Raw genomic sequence first — 20,871 nt, forward strand, 5'->3', positions numbered from 1 at the left:
AGGGAAGTGAAAACACTGCCCACCAGAAATACTGTGATGGAAAGGGAACTAAGCATGACTATTTGTCTTAATAGTTTGTGTACTTAAGGTTGAAAGAGGCCTAGGTTTTGTTTGGTCAAATTGCTACTTAAGCCTGAGGAAGGAGAGCTCTACGAGACAAAATCCTTGTCTCTGGCCAATCATTGCGTTCCCCTATTACATGACTTGCAACAGAAATATTTTCCACTATCAGACCTCAGGCAGCACCATTTCTTCTGTTGAAGAGACTTGCCTGATGTGTGGGGACAGTAAATTTTTTCCAGCTCTCACAAAGAGAGATTTTCATTTGACTATGGCAAGCCTGCAGTCACAGTCCTAGGTAATGTCAAGTCCCCTTTGTATGACCCAGGGACATGCTCTAACCTGCAAGTTGCTAGTGATGAATTTGATGTGGAAGATGGAGATTGGAACAGGTTAAGTCCATCTCAACAGAAGCCAGCAAACAGCTATTAAGCTTGGTCTATGCTTGCAAGGTTTCCTAATGTAGTGGTCTTGGCAAAGTCTCCCTAGAATAGATGCTGCTGAAATTGGCCAAAAAATGCTCAGAGGGCCTCTCCAGGCAAAACAAGCTACACTGACTTGTATGCACTGAACTGGGCCTACAGTAGAGCTGCTGTAAAAGTGAATAGTCACAGCCTTTGTGACACTGAATCTCAAGTGAGTGATAACTGGTGAAGTCTGAGAAAATAGACTGAGTTCGCATCTAGGAGTACCTTCTCAGGGTAAGTATATAAATGCAGTGTAAGAAGCAGAGTAGCTGTTGTTAAGAAAAGTTTGAACTGGGAAAACCCTGCTTCTGTAGTATCTGTTTCGTCTCCCGTCAGTATAATGACCTCCTAGGACAACAGGCTGTTCTGCTGTTGCAGTGCAGTTCCGGCAGAGGTTTTTGACAGCCCGGTCAGTCAAGGATCACACCTCCCCAAATCCTGGACTCAGAGCAGGGCTGGCACAAGTCCGTAGACTCATCTTGGTCTCACAGTAAAAGTCTTGACCTAGGGAATGTTAGTCCTCCTTACACTGCTTTAAAATGGGCAGTTCTGATTTTTAAAACAAAATTCTTATCTTTCTGAAGTTTATAGACTTCACTCTCACTGGAAAGAAACAACATTTCTTAAGCACACAGAATTAACTCAACTGTTTATTGGCTGTACTGGGGGGAACATAAAATTTTATATTTAAAAAAAATATTGTATTGCTGAGAGAAGAGTATAGCAGGATATATTTTGGTTCAGTCTATTGTATCTAGGATTTTTTTTTCACTTGCTAATTCAATTTAAAAAGTATAAGAAAACAGATAGCTTGGGAGTGTGGTAAGGCAATCAATAAAACTACAGACAAACTAAAGTAAAATAAAGTTAAATCCCTCCCAACAGAATACCAGATAGCACAATGTGGAAGCATCAACTTCATGTAACTAAAGATATTTTTAAAAATATTTAAACGGCTTATTTGGGCCAATAAGCTCTTATTCAACTCTCAATGGCCTTGCAACTAAAAATACACTCTATTTAGTATTTATTTCAACTTGTTTTAGAGCACATCAATAGTTTTCTCAGAAGATACTATCACTGTTTGGCAGAAACATACTTGCAAAAATAAACTAAATCCAGAAAAGTTTCCAGGGATGTTTTTGGATGCAAATGTGGATAGTGACTCTTGCCCACATCAAAAATAAAACACACTAGCTCTACAATGTTCTTTGCTAAATATAAACATCCTAACATTGATAAGCTTTACAGAAAAAGAAACTGATTGCCATATATTATTACCATCTCCAGTATTTTAAGAGCACCCTCTACAGTCACAAAACACTAACGAGGAAGAGTTGTTCCTCCTAAAGAAAACAGTATTAACTGAAAACTGGAGTAGCAGTTTAGTTCATCAGCATATTGTCAGATCTATATGAACATATCTCTCCTGGTAAAAATGAGCAGACTTTGCATTAGTGCCAAAGAGAATATATTGCATCACCAAAGCCTCCATATTTGAGAATTTAAAATACCTTATATATTCTGTACTGACTCATAATTAGGCTGTATGCTTCCTCTCTTAAACTAATGGATGGCTGTGGGATCTGAAATGGAAACACATAAAATACAGTTTGTTATTTTCAAAGGAAAGTGAGGAACAAACCATGGTAAAGGTCAGGATGAACTAGTTCCCCTGAGTTCATTTGATTTGTTTGTTCAATTCTTTCATAAGCGTTGTGAAAATTGAGTACTTAGTTCATATGTGGAACTTAAAAATTTCAAAAAAATTTAATTGTCCATGAAATGCTTATTATACACATGTACATTCTAACGTTGAAAACTCCAGTCCTCTAAAACCTGTCTTTAAGTTGTCTTTCCGTGTTTTGCCTAGATTCACAAGATACAGTTAAAGTCTCCAATGCATCAGTAGCTAAGTTACTGCAGGTGAATAAGGAGTGATTTTCTTTCAAGGAGAAGGTTTAGTATCTCTAAGTCGATTCTTAAAGTAATTGGACATTACTAAAATGCTTACATCTCTTCGAAAATATTGCTTCACGAAACTGTTTAAATGGTTTCCTCATCCAATTAAGAAAAGTGGCTGGAAATAAAAACAAACGTAAAAATCTCAAAGATGATCCTTTTCCCCGGTCTTTTATTTTCAAGCTACTCGGGAATGTGTCAAAGCACCAAACTGTTACAATTACCAAGGCCACCAGGTGGTGCTATTACCCCACAGCACAAAAGGACCGTGGCCATTCCCCCCAAACTCAGCAGGAGAAAGGGCTTGGATCGGGTACTGCGTTAGGCTTTCACAAACGTTTCCTTATCTTTGTCCAAAACTAAAAAAAAAACCCACCCCAAACCGTAATGACTAAGACATCCACGCATGCCTATAAGAAAAAAAAGAGTTAATTTTTACTTGGGATAGTGATGCTTAGGTTTAGACCCAGGTAATTTAACGTTTCACTTCTGTACTGAAATAAGTAAGAGCTACATGCATAAAGAGCATAAAAGCCATTTCATTTACTACATTACTATTTCTGTGATAAATTAATCAATATTTACATCTGCAATGACTGAAACAATATACCCTTTAAGCTTTCTTCAAATAAATACATTGATAATGCCAACAAATTACTAACTTTATGTATTTGTGGAAACAGAGGCTCAGACTATGCTACTCTTAAAAAATAATTTCCTGCAGCCTGGACACAGCTAAATCCCAGCAGCCCGGCTTGGCCAAGGAGAGCTGCACAGACCACAACTGAGCAGGTAACAACTACAATGGTTTCTGGAAGCTTAATGTAGGTGCATTTGGTAGTACTTAGGCTTTTTACAGGCTCCTGGAAAAACACTTTTTTCATTGCTAGGATTAGTGAAATAAGAGTAGTGGGAGCAAGGCTGCGTCACTAAGGTGAAGGAAGAAATATTGCTTTAGCCAAAAGTTGTTCAAGGAGAAGAATGGGAGATCAGAAAGCCTCATTGTGGCTAGATGCTGAATAGTGTCCAAAATTTTCAACTTAAAATTCATATCAGTATTAATTACTTAATTACTTGATTGTGTATTTTTTCTTAAATGAATATTGAAACTATCATATTATTTGTGATCAAACTTTGTGTTGCATGTGTTTTCCCCTCAGCAGCTTTTAAAGTCAATGGTACCTTCATCTCACTCTTGATTTCTATGTGCATAAGTAAGGTTAATAATTGTACAGTCTTACATTCAACATGAAGAGTATTTGTAAACTTGAGCTAACCAAAATGAAATTAAATTCTATAGAAGACAAGTTACAATTTAAATCTTCATCTCCTTTTTCCTTACCATGCATTAGCTAATATAAAGTATTTTCCAGTGTTGAAGTGATCTGAAAATATTAAACTCTTGGTTTACAATTTAATCTTTTTATACCTTTTATTTAATAAGTCTTATTCTCCTGCAATGTAAATATGTTCTTGAATATATGGCTAGGCCTAATGGCTAGGATTATTCAGGCTGTTTTAGAGCACACTGTGTGCTAGGGTTAGAGGTAAAGAGAACCCCGTGCTCTGGGTTCTGTCAGCAGTACTTTGTTTGACAGCTGTACGTGAGAGAATAGAGAAATGGGAGAAATGTAAAAGATGGGCTACCCCCAAACAAAAAGAGGGAGGGGGGGAAGAAGGAGGGAAGAGACAGAGAAGAGGAAGAAAGAGGAGAGAGAGAAGGTCCTCTGTGAAAAGGGGGGGGGGGGGGGGTGTGTGCAGAATATAAGAAAGGTGGAAAATGAAAGACCACCTTTTTTGGTTAGTTGTCTTTTGAGGAAAAACCAGAGATCATACATTAAAAAGCATCTGATAAGAGTGTACAATTACATTTCTTCAAATACCTCATCTCCTTCTCTGAAAGTAAAGACCTGAATTTTTAAGATTGTTTCTTGAAATAAATAAATTATAATAAGAAGTAAGATAAAAATGTCTATTTAGTAGCTTATTGAATACAGTAGTAAGAACGGTAACTGTTATTTCTTAAGCAACAGACATCTAATCTTTGATAATAAAGAAAATTTCCAACATATATTGTAAAAAACAAGTCAGAAGCAGTGCTTCAATGGAATTATATACCAGACTTTTTTTCTCCCCTACTTTCTACTGTGATTATTGGATTAGATCCTTTCCTGAAAAGGAAATCGGGGACTATAACAAATTGCCAAAACTCAGTTAAATATGTAGTGGAAGAGCAGAGAGAGAGAGGTGCATCCTGCTAGGAGCCAAGCACAGCTCTAATACACCAGCCTTTCAACACAGTGGGACTCACTGCACAAGCAGAAACGAATGCAGGAGTACTGCTCAGTTTCCGAGGTGTGCTGGAGTAGCCAGCAGCTGGAATTAATCTACAGCACAGGCTGCTAGGGCATTACTGTTTGTTTTTGCTTTAGCTGCAAACTCCATTTTGTATCGTGTTTCACAACTGCCTGATAATACACTGCCTGAACAGAGGGACATCAATCATTGTGTCGAGCCAGTTTTGTAAACAAGGACCAAAACCTTCACTTAAAAGCAAGGAAAAGAAAAATAGGTGGATGAGGGGTGGGAAAGGAAATGGCAGCCTGCACAGAGAAGATATTCTGTATATGACCTAAGTCTGTCCTCAGTGCAATTTTAGCTTATTGCTGGGTTTGTATACATTCCTTCAAAAAATTCTTACCTCACTGGATAACCTTGTACTTTTGCAGTTTTCCAGCTGGACTATGGCTCTTACTGAACAATTCATGTTTGCAGCATTAGTATAATCAAGTACTTGTAAAACTCATGTTTAGCATATGCCAAAGATATGTAAGAAACTGTTTGACAAAATGTTTGACTTAAACTACAGTTTTAATGAAGTATTAAAGGTTCAAAGGTTCAAAATAAACTTTCCTTGAAGGCTCAAGAAGTGTTGGATGGAGCTTTGAGGAAGCATAGGACAGAGCTTGTGAAAATCCGGTCAAAACTCTTCGGTGTGGATGCTCACAGCCAATACAAGTAATTTAGCAATTGTGCTTGTCCCACCTTTTTCTTTTTTTTCACCCCCCCATCTTTGATACAAAAAAAATAAATGAAAGAAAGAAATAAAAGAAAGAAAAATGCCTTGGCATATTTTTCTGAAACTCAGCACAGAACAAGAGAACAGTTTTCTGAGCTGTTTAATGCTGAGCATTGTCTCCTGAGCTGTTACCTGAGAGGTATATAATGAAAAAAAAATTAATTATAGACTATAGAGTAATGACCAGAAGTCATAATAGCCTGGTTGTTCTAGCAAGAAATTAATCTTACGTTTTTTCCTTTTTCTGATTTGCTTCTAAATGCAATGGAAATGTATTATTGTACAGCATCATTGATTAATACTGTTTTCATTAACCTCTAACAACAATGTGAAAATTATAGGTGTGTACACCTCTTTAATGAAGCATTTTGTTTTCTATTAAGTACAATTCTTTCACGTTACAAAACTACAATATGAGGCTGAACAAACTGTCAGCAAGTTTCTTAATACTCTAATTGTAATAAAATACAGCCTTTACAAATGTCTATATAATATCTGTGAATTCAACTGAAACGTTGTCACGTAATTCATGTAACTGAGGGGGAAAAAAAGTTCAATTACTTTCTTTTCTATTCACTGTTTCCCAGTTTTTTCAGTTGGGGTGAGGGGATAAACTTCGTGTGCTTTCTTAAAAACTACAGGGAAAGGAGCTAAGCAAGTGATATGCATCTTTTACCTAAACAGTTCCAAGATTATGGGGTTATGTGGAAAAAATGCATATGAAAAGCAAATGTTAAATGGTAAAGTATGTAGAAGATCAAGATGGCAGCACAAATTTGGGCTGTTCTGTCTCATAAACACTTTGTTGTTAATACTAATGGCAGAAAAGTCCATATATCTATGACTTTCCTCTCAATAACCATTGTGAGGGAGAACCAACTTAATGCTTTATGTAGGCATGAAACAGAAGTCCACAACAGAAGTCTTTATAGATCTTGTCACACCAAGTACTTCCATCCTCTCAGCAAACAGTCAGTTGTCTGCAAACACCTCACTAGCTGCCTCTTCAGTTTATAATTGGTGCAATTCCTACACTTTACAGTTCTTTCTACTGATTAACCAGCAGTATAGTATTTTACCACAAGCAGTTCCTGTCAGACACTACTCTCTATCCTTGTTTTGCTTTTGACTGTTTCGTGAAGAATCAATAGATCCTTTTGGAATACTGACTTGTAATACTACCAATATACATATTTTTTAAAAATTATTCGACTGCATTTAATTTTCTGGTGTGAATTTGTGAGAACTTTACCTTTTTTTTTTTCCCAACACAGAACCCAAAGCTGGATACAGTGTCCCAGCAGTGTTAATATTGATGTTGTATCTGGAACACTGCCTTTTCTAGTTGAATCTCTTCTGTTCATACATTCTAATTAAGACAGGGCCATTCTCTACAGAAAATTAATGCAATTATATAAGATTCCATATATATATACACAGTAGTGTTTGCTTATTGGGCTTGTTTTCACAGACGTGTAACAGGTATCAGAGCAGCTCTGATAAATATTTGAGCAGTGACCTCCAGCACCGCTGGATTTGAAAAGAGGATGTGTTCCTATTCATGCTCCTCCTGTTGAACAACTTTGACATGGCTTTCATGACTCATATACTAAATTTTTCCTTCTCATGTTCACTGCCCAGCATTTTTCTATTGTACACAAGGATGTATCACATTTTGCTGTGTTTTTTTCCCCCTGTAGATTCACTATAACCTTTCTTCTGACAATGATCCTTGGTTTATGTTGTTCAAACCTTGAGAAACTTGTAAGCATGGAAAAAACTGTCTGAGGCCCATTTCTTGTGACATGGTTGTAGACATTGGTTTTTGGGTTTTTTGGACGACACCTGTAAACCCCCAGTCTGTACCACCTACCTTTCCTTCACTGATGGATCAGGGAGAGAGACACGCCACAGTATGGCAGCAGTTCAGTTCCCACTCTACGTGTAGAATATTCTGGAATCACCGTGTTGTGATATTTCTAGTCTAGCTGAAGACAGTGTGGAAATCACCCAAAGTGCCCGAGGCACCAAGGTGTGCCCAGAGGTGCTTGTGACGCTGCTCTGGGAGCAGCACGGACACGCTGCCTCGTTTGAGCGTTGCAGCCCCGCTCTCCGCGCTTCCCTCACCTCCTCCTCACGCCCAAGGGCGCGCCCGCCCTGCCCCATCCTTGTGCCGCCTCAGCCCTTCCCGCCGGCCGGGCGGCTCGCCAGCCGCCTCCACACGGCGAGGGAAAACAAACCCGACTGTCAGGCGGTCTCGAGCCGACAGCACCCGGGCCCAGGGCTGGGTTTCTTCTTCAGAGGGTTGTTGTGGCCACCCCGTTCCATCCCGGCGCGGTTGGCCGCAGCCCGAGCTGAGGAGGAGCAGGGCGCCTTCCCCTCTGTTTGCGGCTGTAGGTGTCTGTCGGGGGGCTCCGGGCGCGCCGCGCGCTCCCTCAGGGAGAGCAAAGGTCGCGGGCGCGCGGGCGGGAAAGCGGCGGAAAGCCTCGGGCTCACCTGCGGGAGCGCCCCCCGCCTGGCTCCTCCCCGGCCCGGCCGCGGCGCCCCCTCCCCCGCTGGAGGGGGCGGGCAGTGCGCGCTCGGCTCCGGCGGCGAGCTCGGCTGGTAGGGCGGCGGAGAGAGTGGCGCGGAGTTGGCGGGGATCCCCTGCGAGAGAGAAACGGCTCGGGACGGGTGAGGAGAGCGAAAACGGGCGGTCTGGGAGCTGAGGGGGGCACCGCGTTACCCATTTTTCCCTGCCGCGTTGGCTGGGGCCGGGTGGGCACAGGACTGTGGCGCGACCGGACAGAGCGCGCGGGCTCGGGGGACGTCGCCGTGCGCTGGAGCTCGCGGCTGTGGCGGTGGCTCCCGGCGCCGAGGCGCCCTGGGTCGCTGCTTTCCTCAGCTCCGTTAAACACGCGCCTTTCCAAAGGCCGAGGGCGCCGGGGCCTCCCGGGCGTGAGGAGAGACCACGGCGGCTCTCCCCGCACGACCGGCGGGTGACGCGCGGGGAACTGGCGGAGCGCCGACCGTGCCGGGGCAGCCCTTCCCCCGGGCGCTTCTCGGGGCTGCGCTGGCCAGCGGAGCGGGGCCGCCCCGGGGCGGGCGAACTCAGCGGCCGAGGGGAGAGGGAGCTGCCGGGAGAACAGACTGCGGTAAGATCGGATTCTGTCTTCGGAGTCCTTCTTCGTAGTCTCTGGGGCTGTCAGGAGCGGGGGTCTTCCCCCCGAGCGGGGCCGGCCGTGGCTGCCCCGGAGCTGCGGCTGCGGTGCCGCAGCTGGAGGTGCTGCTGCCGGCCTTGGGTTCCAGGTGGGCGGGCGGGGCCTGGAGCCCCCGCGGGGCGCCGAGACCGCCTGCTCGCACGCATTCCTCCGGGGATTCCTGGCATTCCTGGGCAGAGGGCACTCTTGACTTCTTCATCTCCCTTTTATTCCGGGAATTAGCGTATTTTTTGCGAAAGGGTGTGTCCGCATTGTGTGTGTTCTTTTTCATGGGAAAAGTTTAGAATGGCAGTTCTGCCATTTGTTCTTCTTCCAATTAACTTTGCATCTGATATAATTTATATCCTTCCAATTTGATGACAGCTTTATGGAGAGATCAGTGCTGCGATAAAACTTCTGTGGTGAGTTTGCATTAGATTTGCAGTTAACCGTTGTTGCAGCTTTTATCTTTCCCTTTTTTTTAGCATGCATACATTTTTAAAAAACTACTGCAGTGCAAGTCAAATGGTTATCAAAATAGAAATAGTGGAGAACTCTTGTTCTATTTTTCTGAACATCTGCACTGTGTTTATCTTGTGTGGACTCCTAGAAGTGAGTTCTGTAGGTGAATTAGAAATCCCCATAGTGTATCCTGACTTGTATCCTTGACCATGGGAACACCCATGGGAACTTCATAGATTCAGTGTCTGACGCCTCTGCTGACAACTGTCATATGTCTCGTAGTTATGAATCTCTTTATAGAGCTGGTTTTAACACAACTTTAAGATTTCTATAAAAATATAATTAAAATGGCAAAACCAATCTACTGTTTACTTTTTAAGGGTGGTTTGTAAGAACTTGTTTGACTAGCAATTATAATTTCTGCAAGTGTCATAGTCATTGAATTGTCTTGGGGTTTTTTCTCATGTTAGACCCAGGAGAAATTTGCTTATGCTCACAGTGTGTTCTAAGCCAGATGTGGTTACTGATGATTAATGTAAAAGTGTAACAAGTTGCTATGATTTTTTTTTTTTAAATAATTGGGAGTGTTAGTTTGAACTTCAGTCTTTGGAAAAAGATAATAAATTGAAATGAAAACTTTCATACATTATTGAAGCCTACGATTAACTGTGTAGTAAGCATTATGTTTTAGAAGTTTGTTATGTTGTGGAAGGCAATTATACTGAGACAGCTGCACTTTTAAAATGGAAAACTGTAAAATAGGAAAACAATGCTTCTAATTTTTGTTAAAATTCTCTTAGGGTATTAAGATAATCTTTCACATAAGAGAAGATGATGGTTTTTAGCAGACAGTTTGTTGTTTAATATTAATGAGGTTTTTTTAAATTAATCTGAGATAAACAAAAATGCAGTGCTTCAAGTGAAGTATCTTATAAAGGGACCGATATTTTTACATGTGTGTGTTTACAAGTTAGAGATGTTTCTGAAATATGTCAATCATAGGAAAAGTGTTCGTAGTTGGTTTACATACACCTTGAATTGCCACTAACATTAACTGTTTCTAAATGCCACCTAAATGCAAATACACACTACAAAGTTAACTAATGTTGTGACAGTACTAAAAAGGCCTTATATTGCTAACCCCTTGATTTCTGAATTTGTGGTGATATTTGGAAGAGCCTGTCTACTCCAAGAGTGTATCATACAACTGTTTGGTGTTTTTTTGTTTTATTCTCATTATCTGACTTAGTTGCATTTTACTTTTAAATCTAATGAATCTAGACTACTTAGGCTGCCTGAATTGCCTCCAAGCAAACCACCTTATTTTAATTTTTGTTAATTGCATTATTAGATCTCACTGTCATTACTAAAATGTCTGAGAACACACTTAGGTTCCCCTGGCAGGGTTTATATGGGAGATGTGGAATTTAATTCACTGTAGAAATAGTCTGTGGCATGTCGTGTATAAGGAATTTTACCTCAATAAAAGGATGACAAAGTTGAAGAAAAGAATTGGTGACAGTTCCTTCTTCTGGTCTACATTGTGTAATAGGAAGTTGATCTTTCTGAGGGTATTGGTGAAACTGGTTTGTCTGGGTTCTGCAGTGTCATCTGAAATGTGCCGGTGAAATGACATGACCCCAAACGTGAGTTTTTAAATCTTTTGTCATGGAGCAATGCAAGATGAACATATGTGCTATGATTTTATTCAGCCTGAATCATAGTGGGCAGGTTGTTATTTAAAAATAGCTACTGAAGTATTTTGAGGCCAAATAATTCTGCAGATGTAAAAATTTAAAACAAAAGTAGACCATCACAGATTCATTCTGTAGTCTGCTGTTTTACTATTTCTGCTTTTTGAAGTCATAGTGATGATGATGATGTCATTATTATTATAGCCTTTTGACTATGGAGGTAACCTGAAATCTGTATATTAATATCGAGCACATAAACACGGAACAATGTTCAGCCTATGGCAGTATCTACATATGTTGATGGAAGGGAACTGGCAAGAATCTGGTCGACATCACTGGTACTAATAGATTTCTGAGAAATGGCAACAAAAGCTAAAATAATGGGGCATTTCTTTCACTTCTGCACCCTCTCTATGCAACTCTGAATGGCAGCAGAAATGTTGTAGCTACCTACTGGCCATGTGTTCAGATAAAACAGGCTTAAGAAATTTGTGTTTCTTTTATCTGTCCCACTTCTCCATCTTTTCTTAGGGGTAGGAGGAGGTTATCTTCTACCTGATCAGTTCAGTGATACCATTCAGAGGCAGGCTCTGCAAAGGATTAGATCCTTGCAATGTTGAGATTAACAAATGTTTTGAATGGCCAGGATGAGAAGAAGGTGTTAGAATTTCTCTGGTTTTGTTGCTAGGTCTCAACAAACTGTGTACAGAGGAAGGTGGTACAGACTTGATGCATCCTGAACTTAGGTTTGGTAATTCTGTTTATAATGCATCTTGACTGTTGTGTTGGAAGGATATGCAAAAACACAACAAATAGGTTGGTTTTGCTATTTCTGTTCTTAATTGGCAGAAGAATGGAGAATCCACTCACCGAGAATGCTACGTTACCAGGTTATTGTATGAGGGAAAGTGTTTCACGTGCTTATGGAGTGTTTATGCCAGGCATGTTTATCTGGAAACATGAACACATTTCAGAAACTGCTTTGACCTTGACTCTGAATGGTGTTAAATCAAAATGGTAGTATTTTTCAGTATAGCCAAGTATGAAAATTTAATCTTAAACTCACAAAAATTAACGTTAAGAATGCATGTGCTAAAGATTTAGTGGCGTGATAGTCATGGAGTTGCCGTTGTTTGGGATTAGAGCTCGCTGTATTTGTTCTGATCTTGTACCATCTCTGCCAACAGACCTGGCAGCCTCATTGGAGGATTTTATTCAAAGGTAGGTTTATAACCTTTCATTTTATGTGAAATAAAGTGGATGACATTTTAAGTATATAGTTTCATTTTTCCAAGAATGCCTCTAAATTTTTAGCCAAATGAAATGTTTTGATTTCTGTTGGTCCATCTTTTGTATTTATGAGTTTCATTAATCAGGCTAACAGTATGAGATTTAAAATTAAGATTCTGTATTAGCTTTTCACATTCTTCTTGATTTTGGTAAAAATAGAGAGCGATGAGGAATAAATGTAATTGGAGAAATGTCTCAGAAAGCACTTAGACTGCAAAAAACCACCAGGGAGATTGGTAAGACTGGAAGATGCTTCAGTGATTACCACAGTGTCCTCTTTCTATGAGGGTCCCCAGGCAAGCCAGGAGTCATTACCACTCAGTAATGACTCTCAGTAGTCTGAGCATGACCATATTTTGACTCCAGGCATTTGCAGCAGTTTGTAATACTTCAGTTGCATGTGCATTGCACACACCTTTTAAAAGTAGCTAAAATGTGGATCTGGACACTAAATACAGTGTGAAAAGGAGATACATTGTCCAGGCTGCCCCTGCTTATTTATTCATACCAACATGTGTTTATGTGTTTGTGTGTGTGTATACATAAACTCTCATACACACTTGCAGAAGCCTGAGAAGTAATTACCAGCCATTAGCAATGTTTTAACCCTATTTTAAATTCTATTGAAAGATACCTCTAAGACCTGTTGGAGTTTATTAGAATGGAAGACGTATTTAATGTACATAAAGATACACAAAAGGGGGTAGTTATTTGCATTCTATTTCAACATAAGCATAATGCAGAAGTAGGGTAAAATTTAAACTTTTATATAGAGATGGGGGAGTGTTTTCAGTGATGTAAATAAAGCTCAGAATATTTTGTAGGCCTTGTTGAAATTAGTTGGGGTATGCCTTCACACGTTTATTTGCACGTTATTAGCTGTTATATGCAGGGAGCAATGTTCAGCAGTAGCAGCCTTTATTTACAAGAACAATTGGCATCTAATGTTGCATTATAATTCCACAAACACTTCGAGCTTCATAAGGAAGCAGCCTTGCCTCTCTCATTTCCCCCAGTAATTATGCTATCCCAGTGTGAAGGTGAGAAATGTGGCAGCGTATGGGAGCTGGTTAAACCTGTGCTCTCAGAGCCCACACCAGGTCACTTTGGCTGCATAGGCCTTATAAGCCCTTTTAAGTGATTCAGTCCAGCACACTATGAAGCTTCTTTCCTCTGTGGGGTTTTCTAACCTCTCTCTTCTGTACTCAGCTTATGTCTCTCAGACAGAGTGTGATGATATCATCTTGTTCTCTGGTGGGGCCTGGGCTCAGGGCCTGCAGTTCTGACTGCAGATTTAAATTTGAAAATGCATGGCTGAGTTAGTTGAAAGAAGCTAGATGGGTATGAAGCCAAGTATTTAAAGAATACAGTGTAATTAAGACAAAGTTTAACAGTTGAAAAATGGGAGGCATAACTAGCTTGAATACACATGAAGCTGTGTCCTTACATTGGCTGTATAAATATGACGCCTACAGCCTATTTTACATGTAGCTTTTGTACTTAAATACTTGCATCTCCATAGAGATTAACTCTGCTCTGTGTCTATATAGGTGAGACATTGGTCTTTGCAAGCAGCTGTACTCATAGCTCATCATTAATTTTGTTCAGGAATAAGTTGTGCACATATAATCAAGGTTATGCAAGTTGCATCTGTCTGGTTGCTGTAAATGTAACTCATGTAGACAAGATTATAGTTTTTTGGTGGGAATAAAGAGAAGAAGGCCCAGTGAAATGTCACATTTAAAGTGAAGGAAAAATGTTTGGAGTATAGGAACGTTTTATTATTTAATTATGCTAGATAATTTTATAAATAAATGTGTTCCTGAAGCACTTGTAAAACTTTTTAACAAAGGTTGCCCTAGCTGTGTCCCTTCCTTTGAGAAGGGCTTTCTAACAGACTTGTAACAAACCTGACATTTTTTGCTCAAGCCTCTAAAAATATGAACAGGATGCTCTCTTCTATTTAAACAATAATGATATCATTGGGATGTACTAAGATAATTTCCTTTGGAACAAAATACAGTTTCTAACACTGACAATTGGAGGAAAATGTAGTGAAACAACACATAATCTCTTGTGGAGTGAGTGTAATCATGTCAGATGTTTGGATGCAAACCAACTATTGTATTTGAAATCACAAACCTCTTTTAGAATCTGTAAGTATCCTTGTGTCCTCAGCCATCATTTCTCTCAACACTTAACACATATGAACATTATTAAGAATTTGATAAAGTAGAAGAGAGTATATATAATAACATTTCCTCTTGATGACTTTATTTTTTTTTTCCTTGTTTTTAACCTTCTTTGCAAGTTTGTAAGAGAAATGAGGGAAAATTGAGTGTGGTTGTATCGTGTATATAGTCAACTCTGAAGTAAGTATTTATAAGGTTCTGTTGTTTGCTTGCATTTTGTATTTAAAGTTTATAAATATTAATTGTAGTGCTGTAATGTCAGGATACTCACAAGATAACCCCAGTAACTGGATCCTGTTAGTGGCAAGACCCAACTTGTACAGGAGCTTGTATCTGAACCCATATGATGAGATGAGACAGTAGCATGGCACAAATACACTTGGGCAGGTGTTTATGTCCATATAGAGCTTGTACCACAGTAACCATGAATAAACAAGTGCAGCTCTCCATCTCCCTCCAGTGATTTAACTATCACATTCTGCAGGACCTGCAACTACTCACTACAGATCACGTGAATTAGTTTCTTGGAACTGTGTTTCAGATACAGGTAGATTTCTGCTTTAGTATACTTTTATTATGTTTGGTTTTGTTTCTGATTCCCTTTTATTTATGATTTGGGAAAATCGAAAACATTCCTTCAGTAAAGAAAAAGATAAGTTTTAAATAATGATGCAAAGTATATAATGCAGTGGTAATAGTTTAGAACATTACATGAGAAATTTGGGGGTTTCTTAGCATTTTCATCATAAACAAAATTAAGCCTTTACTTTGCACTCAGTAAGCGAAGTTATTAGGTCATGTGTTACTTCCTCTTGGGATAAATCCTGTAAAATTATGACCACGTGAATTCATACATAGCAGATAAAGAAAATTGGATATATATATATTATGTCCTTGTTTTTAATAAAACTCTGAAAATTTATGAGACCTGAGGATCTGCCAAAATGTGGTGTTGTTGTCTTACAGCCATTGAAGCAGATTTTCATTTGGAAAAAAAATAAAAAACAGCCAACAAATAAGCCAACAAAACCTGCTAGTTGTCACACAGCTCAAGCATTTGGCTGATCTGTCACATACTTTCATAGGACTAACAAGATGTTCTATATTTCAAACATGGAGACTTCCTCACACACAACATTTTTCAGCCAGAGGGAGTATGAACCAAGTTGTAAGCAAGTGAACAGTATCTTTTACTCTAATTGCTTTTAGTTGTTTCTTCTACTGACAGTCTTTATTAAATACAGCCTCTTCCTGTCCTTGGAAAGGTGACTACTAATATTCTGTTTTATTGGCTGGCTATCTGAGTAGGGTTGTGTAATACTTGGGGGGAACTGAAACTGAAATTCTCCTTTCTAAGGCAGCAAAACCAAAGATCATCCACTTTGCTCCGCTGCATTTTGGGAGAAATTGATAAAATAGTATCTGTAGTGCATACTAACCAAAGCATGGCTGTTGGCTTTCACTACAGCTATGGAAGAAAAGAATTACTTGGAATTTTCATCCTGCAGGAGGAAGTTCTAACTTGTCATCTATAGGCTGCCATCTGAAATCAGAATAGAGAGTGGTATTTTTCACAGAATAAAAATGAAAGCAATTAATTCAGAAATGTTGACATACTTCCTATAAAAAAGTATTTCTCTGGGTCAGTGTTCCTGGCTGGACTTCATTTTTCATTATGCACCCAAAGCTATATGACTACCGTATTTAATCACAGCTTGTCAAAGGAAAAAAAAACAACTCACGTTGCATTTTTGAAAGGCACAGACCTGCATGGCTTCTGGTGTGGAGGCTGGAATTACTGCTTTTGGAGGGAGGCTTGCATGGCCCACTTGCATTGTGGGTGTGTGGTCCTCCAGTATTTACTTTTCTCTGTGGGCACTGTGCATAGCTTGGACTGGCAGTGGGTGTGAATCTCACTGCAGGGAGCAGTGCAGTGTTGGATGTACAGCTCTGGAACCACAGGGGATGAAGCAGGTCACACCTGGTCCTTTCCTCTTTACACTGCACCAGTTGCTAATACAGGTGCGTGGGGGGACTGGAGCTAAGGTGGTGCATGGCATCTAGTACTAAGTGCATTTAGATGGAGTGTTTTTTGAAGAATATAATTTGCTAGGTTTTTATGAAATATGTAAGGCTCACTCTGCCTATAGCGATAGGTCAGCCCTGTCTTGAATGCTGAAGATGCCTTGATTTGGTCTTGTGTCTGTATGATACCAAGCATAAGTCCTTGCAGTCTAACACTGGTATATGGAATTTTGAAAAATACGTGCCATGTGGCCTAGGTTCACTGGAACTCCTGATTGTTTTCAAATATAGAACTTGTCACAGTATCTTTCCTTCCAACAAGTAGGAAGAAGAGGTGGGACATTCAGCTTTTTGGGCTGGTTTAAACGGGAATGAATATTTGAAAACTCAGTGGTTTGTTTTCCAGTTCTTCAATTTATCGAAATTTTAGGTAGGTCTTTGATGCTAACATCAGAAAAGCTGACCAATAATAAAATAAATCTCTGAGTAGTTTCTTTTTCCTCGCTGATGCCTGCAGATATAGTATGACATGATATATTGTAAAAAGTCGTTTGTTATAGGCCTTTTGAAAGTTTTGAATTTTGACCACTAGACAGAGAGTGGCAGTTTACAGACAGTGCTGGGGAAAAACAAATGGTGACAGTTTCATTGTATACTGTAACTATCATCATTTTCTTTCTAATAATTGGGGGGAGTAACTGCCAGATGTGCTATAAATACAATTTTATATAGACAAAAAAACCTCAAGTAGGAAAAAATCTTAAATGGGGATAAGGAATCTGTTGGAAAGATAGCAAACTTGTTTCAGATGTCTTTCTGTTGCTGGATATTGTCAGTTTGCTCTTAAATGAGTTTTATTGTCTTTTTTTTACAGTCCCATATATAGAATTTTAAAATTGCACTTTTCTCCCTTCTGCTCTCTGTAAGCAGTAGATGAAATAAACTTATCCTACCCCAGAGCTATCTTCCACATGGACTAAAAGGCGCAGCAGCCCAGGCCCATTTTTCTTTTGCAGAAGCAAATTGTAGATAGGGTTGACAATGATGAAGTTTCCCCTCATACTTGCAATGTATGTTTGTGACATTGTTTTCCATCAAGTGTAAAAACATTACAGTTTTGCTCTTACCATGAATTATCCTGTCTGCTTCCTTTTCTTTACCCTCACAGAATGTAAGTTTTCCTTCCTCTTCTCTCCTAAAGTTACTTCCTGTCCTTTTTCCATAACGCTGTCATTTGTTATTGACCTAACACCCACTTCGTGTGATATTGCTGATACTTTCTGAATAGTCAGCTGCACAGAGAATCCATTATTTAGCTTGGAGAGCAAGCTCAATGTTATGTAAGGCTGGAGGACAAATTTTATAGTTCCTTCCTGGAATTTTGCTGTGCATGTGAAATATCTGGAGTAAACAGCCATAAACTGTTACATCCTGCTTTTTCAAAAAAGACACTGATTAAATAATATGGGCCATGAGGAGTTTTTTTTTCTTATGGTAATAAAATCTGGAAATAAATTACATGGAACCAAATGTCATTTGGTAATTTAGCCTCAAATAGCTAAACATTTTCAGAATTCCAAAATATTCAGAAGATAATGAGGTATGCCCTCATCTTCCTTTAATGAAAAATCTTCAGGTGATCCAGTCTGAGGAGACTCAGGATTGGGGTATTGGATGTGGGGGAGTTTCTGGTTTTTTGACATTAAGGGAGCTAGGGAGGAGTCCTAGTGCCATAAGAACAATGAGATCTCTTTCATTCTTCCATATTCCCTCACTAGATGTATGCAAAAGGAGCATATGTGTAATGTGAAGCAGTACCTTTGAAGCATGTGTGGCTCTTTCAGGAGGCCAGGGAACATATCCATTGGTGGGATAGTGTGTCCCGCCACGCTGGTCACCATCTCTGCCTGGACTGTGTGTCCCGGCAGCCCTGTCTGTCTGTCTGTCTGTCCGTCCAAGGCAGGTGGTTGGCTCAAAGGCTGGAGCACAAAGCCGGAGGTGCTTTGTAATGAGGGTGTGTGGGCAGGATACAGGAGAGCAAGGTTCTCATGCAGAGTTTGGCATTTAACAGGATTGGGAAAGCAATTTTTGTGAATAAATCTGTCATGTAGATTTGGCTAAAGAAGAACTGAAATGGGTAGTGGAGACAATTCCATGCCTTTGTAATGCTGTAATGTTAAGAAGGGAAGAGACCTGGCTGGCACAGGGGTATATTTCTCAAAGGCACTCTTTTTTGCTAATGTTGTCAGGGACAGCAGCCAGGGTTCCAGATGACAGAGGTTTTCTTTTTTGTCAGGCAGGTCTCACATAGCTCCTGTTAGCTAGCTAGAAAATAGCTGTGAAAGGAAATGTTTTTAAAGAATTTAAACAAAAAGTTTTTGACCTGTTAAACCTTCGGTGTTCATCTCCTGTGGCTCATTGCAGAGTATCATATCACCACCGAACAACAAACTGCTACAGAAGAGCATGCAGAGTATTGGATTTTCAGATATGAAAGCCTCTGCTGACAAGTTCTCTTTATAAACAAAAATGTCATAGTTTCTATTTTTGGCAAAAAGAAGTTGTTCCAAAAAATGAAACCATTTTTGAGTAATGATAAAATAATGGGACTTCCATACCCACTGAAGTCAGTAGTTAAAATGAGTGTTTAAACGCCTTTATGAAGTCTAATTTTAGAAAGAAGTCTCAAAAGTGAAAGGCTTGAGCAGCTTTGAGTGCCAGTTTTGTTTGTTTGTTCATAGAAGTTTTTAAAGGTTGCTATCCCTGACAATGAATTTAAAACACAAATTCAGTTTGAAAGTTTCTGCTCACCTCAGGCAGTCCAAGGCCATGTTGCTGACAAAACAGGTGATCCCATCATTCCATGGTGCTTTACTGCTGACCTGATTGCAAGATGCTGATGGTTGTGTGTCATTGACTGTATTATCTGTTTTAGCAAGTAGAATATTTTCAAAAGAAACGAATTTCTTGAAGCAGTCTTTTCTTATGTTCTGATTAATTTGTATATGATGTTGTAATGATACTTGTTTCACAGATATGAGATAGGAATTGATTTTATAATAGAATGATAGTCTTTCACCTAATTAAAACTTTAACAGTCATTGCTTCCGTTTTCTGAAAATTGTATTTTTAAACTCTGAGACAGCAATTAAAATTACTAGCAAGACCATATTGTTTAAAATTTAAAGTAGTAGCTTGGTAGAAGACCTTGAATTTGGATTTATATCCCTCTCTATTTAAAAAAAAAAGCTTCTTTATTTTTTTAAGTAACTACAAGTATGTAACAAGGAGCTACACAAACAGGGAAATTGCCTTCCCAGCTGTCATTTAAATATCTAACCTCTTTTCATAAGCTGAAGAGTAAACAGACTGTTTTGTCATAGCATTTGAGGGCTTCAGCAGACTTACAGAAGATTAAAACTGGGCAGTTGTAGCTGTCAGGGCCCCCAGCTGTCAGCTCCTGCACTGTATCAGATGTCAGGATTTCAGTCGGTCACAGCATGGAGCACAAGGCTGATTTCATTTACCTGAGTATGCCAATCTGCAGTTTTTCATGACTGAGGTATGTACTCAGCCATCAGAGTTTTCAGATGTTTTCATTTTTGACATGGTGACATCTGTCAGAGGAATAGGACAAACAGATGGGAGAGGAACAGCTTCAGTCCTTTTATCCTCCTCTGTTGCTGTAACCCTGCCAGAGCCTGAGATGTGACTGTATGATGTGTGTGCAGGAGAATAACTGCAACTGTAATTAATCAATTAACATAGTTTCAGGATTTCCTCAGAAAGGCTCTGTGTGATGAAAGCCAGTAATGCTTTTTCTTTAATTTAAAAATGCTTACAAAATTGCAAAACCACTTTTTTTGTGTATTGTAAAACAGCTGTTTGATATAATGTAGTTCATGTGAGTATTACCCAATGCAGCTTGACATCCTACAAAATAGAAATTCTAAGTAAAACCTTCAAATATTTGAATAGTAGAGTCATCTGTCTTTTTTCTTGTTGATGTCATGGGAATTTATATGTGTAATTTTTTTTTTTCCACAGTTCCAGAAAGATAAAATGTGTTATTTAAAAACCAGTTGGTTTAGCTCTTTTATTTCTACAAAGTTTTATCCTTTTGTACAATAAAATGTAAATATAATAAAAAATAAATGTAGAGTTTTATTAGTACAATGCATGTGAAGGAGACAAATACACATACTTCTTTATGGTTTTAAAGACAAATTAAACATATTAATTTAAGGTAGATTATTCACCTAAATATTGCTTCCTCATATAGAGGAGAGTTGGTGTTTCGTGGTTATTTTTGAGGGGGTGGGGGTTGTTTGGTTGTATTTTTCTGGTTATTTAATATTTTTAGCAAGTTTGCAACAAGTTTGAAAGCACTGCTTTTGCTGTCACCCCTAATAGACATATTGTAATGTATTGCTTATCTGTTCCTTATACTGATTGATGTAA

The 20,871-nt window shown here is 39.2% G+C and overlaps 1 protein-coding gene across 7 annotated transcripts in view; it reads left to right on the forward strand.

Annotated features, from left to right (window-relative positions):
• Positions 1-7,981: 7,981 nt before the first annotated feature.
• CGNL1 (cingulin like 1) overlaps positions 7,982-20,871 on the forward strand; it is a 55,411-nt gene continuing 42,521 nt past the window's right edge. For 4 of the 7 annotated variants that reach the window (XM_048318116.1, XM_048318115.1, XM_048318120.1 and 1 more), the window contains exon 1: positions 7,983-8,241. The gene's annotated coding sequence lies outside the window, so the exon portion shown is untranslated. Of the gene's footprint in view, positions 8,242-8,578; positions 8,703-9,131; positions 9,170-20,871 lie in introns of those variants that run through there. The other 3 variants (XM_048318118.1, XM_048318122.1, XM_048318117.1) reach the window with 3 other exon arrangements.

The sequence above is a fragment of the Corvus hawaiiensis genome, chromosome 13, assembly GCF_020740725.1.
Source record: "Corvus hawaiiensis isolate bCorHaw1 chromosome 13, bCorHaw1.pri.cur, whole genome shotgun sequence".
Classification (NCBI taxonomy): Eukaryota; Metazoa; Chordata; class Aves; order Passeriformes; family Corvidae; genus Corvus; species Corvus hawaiiensis.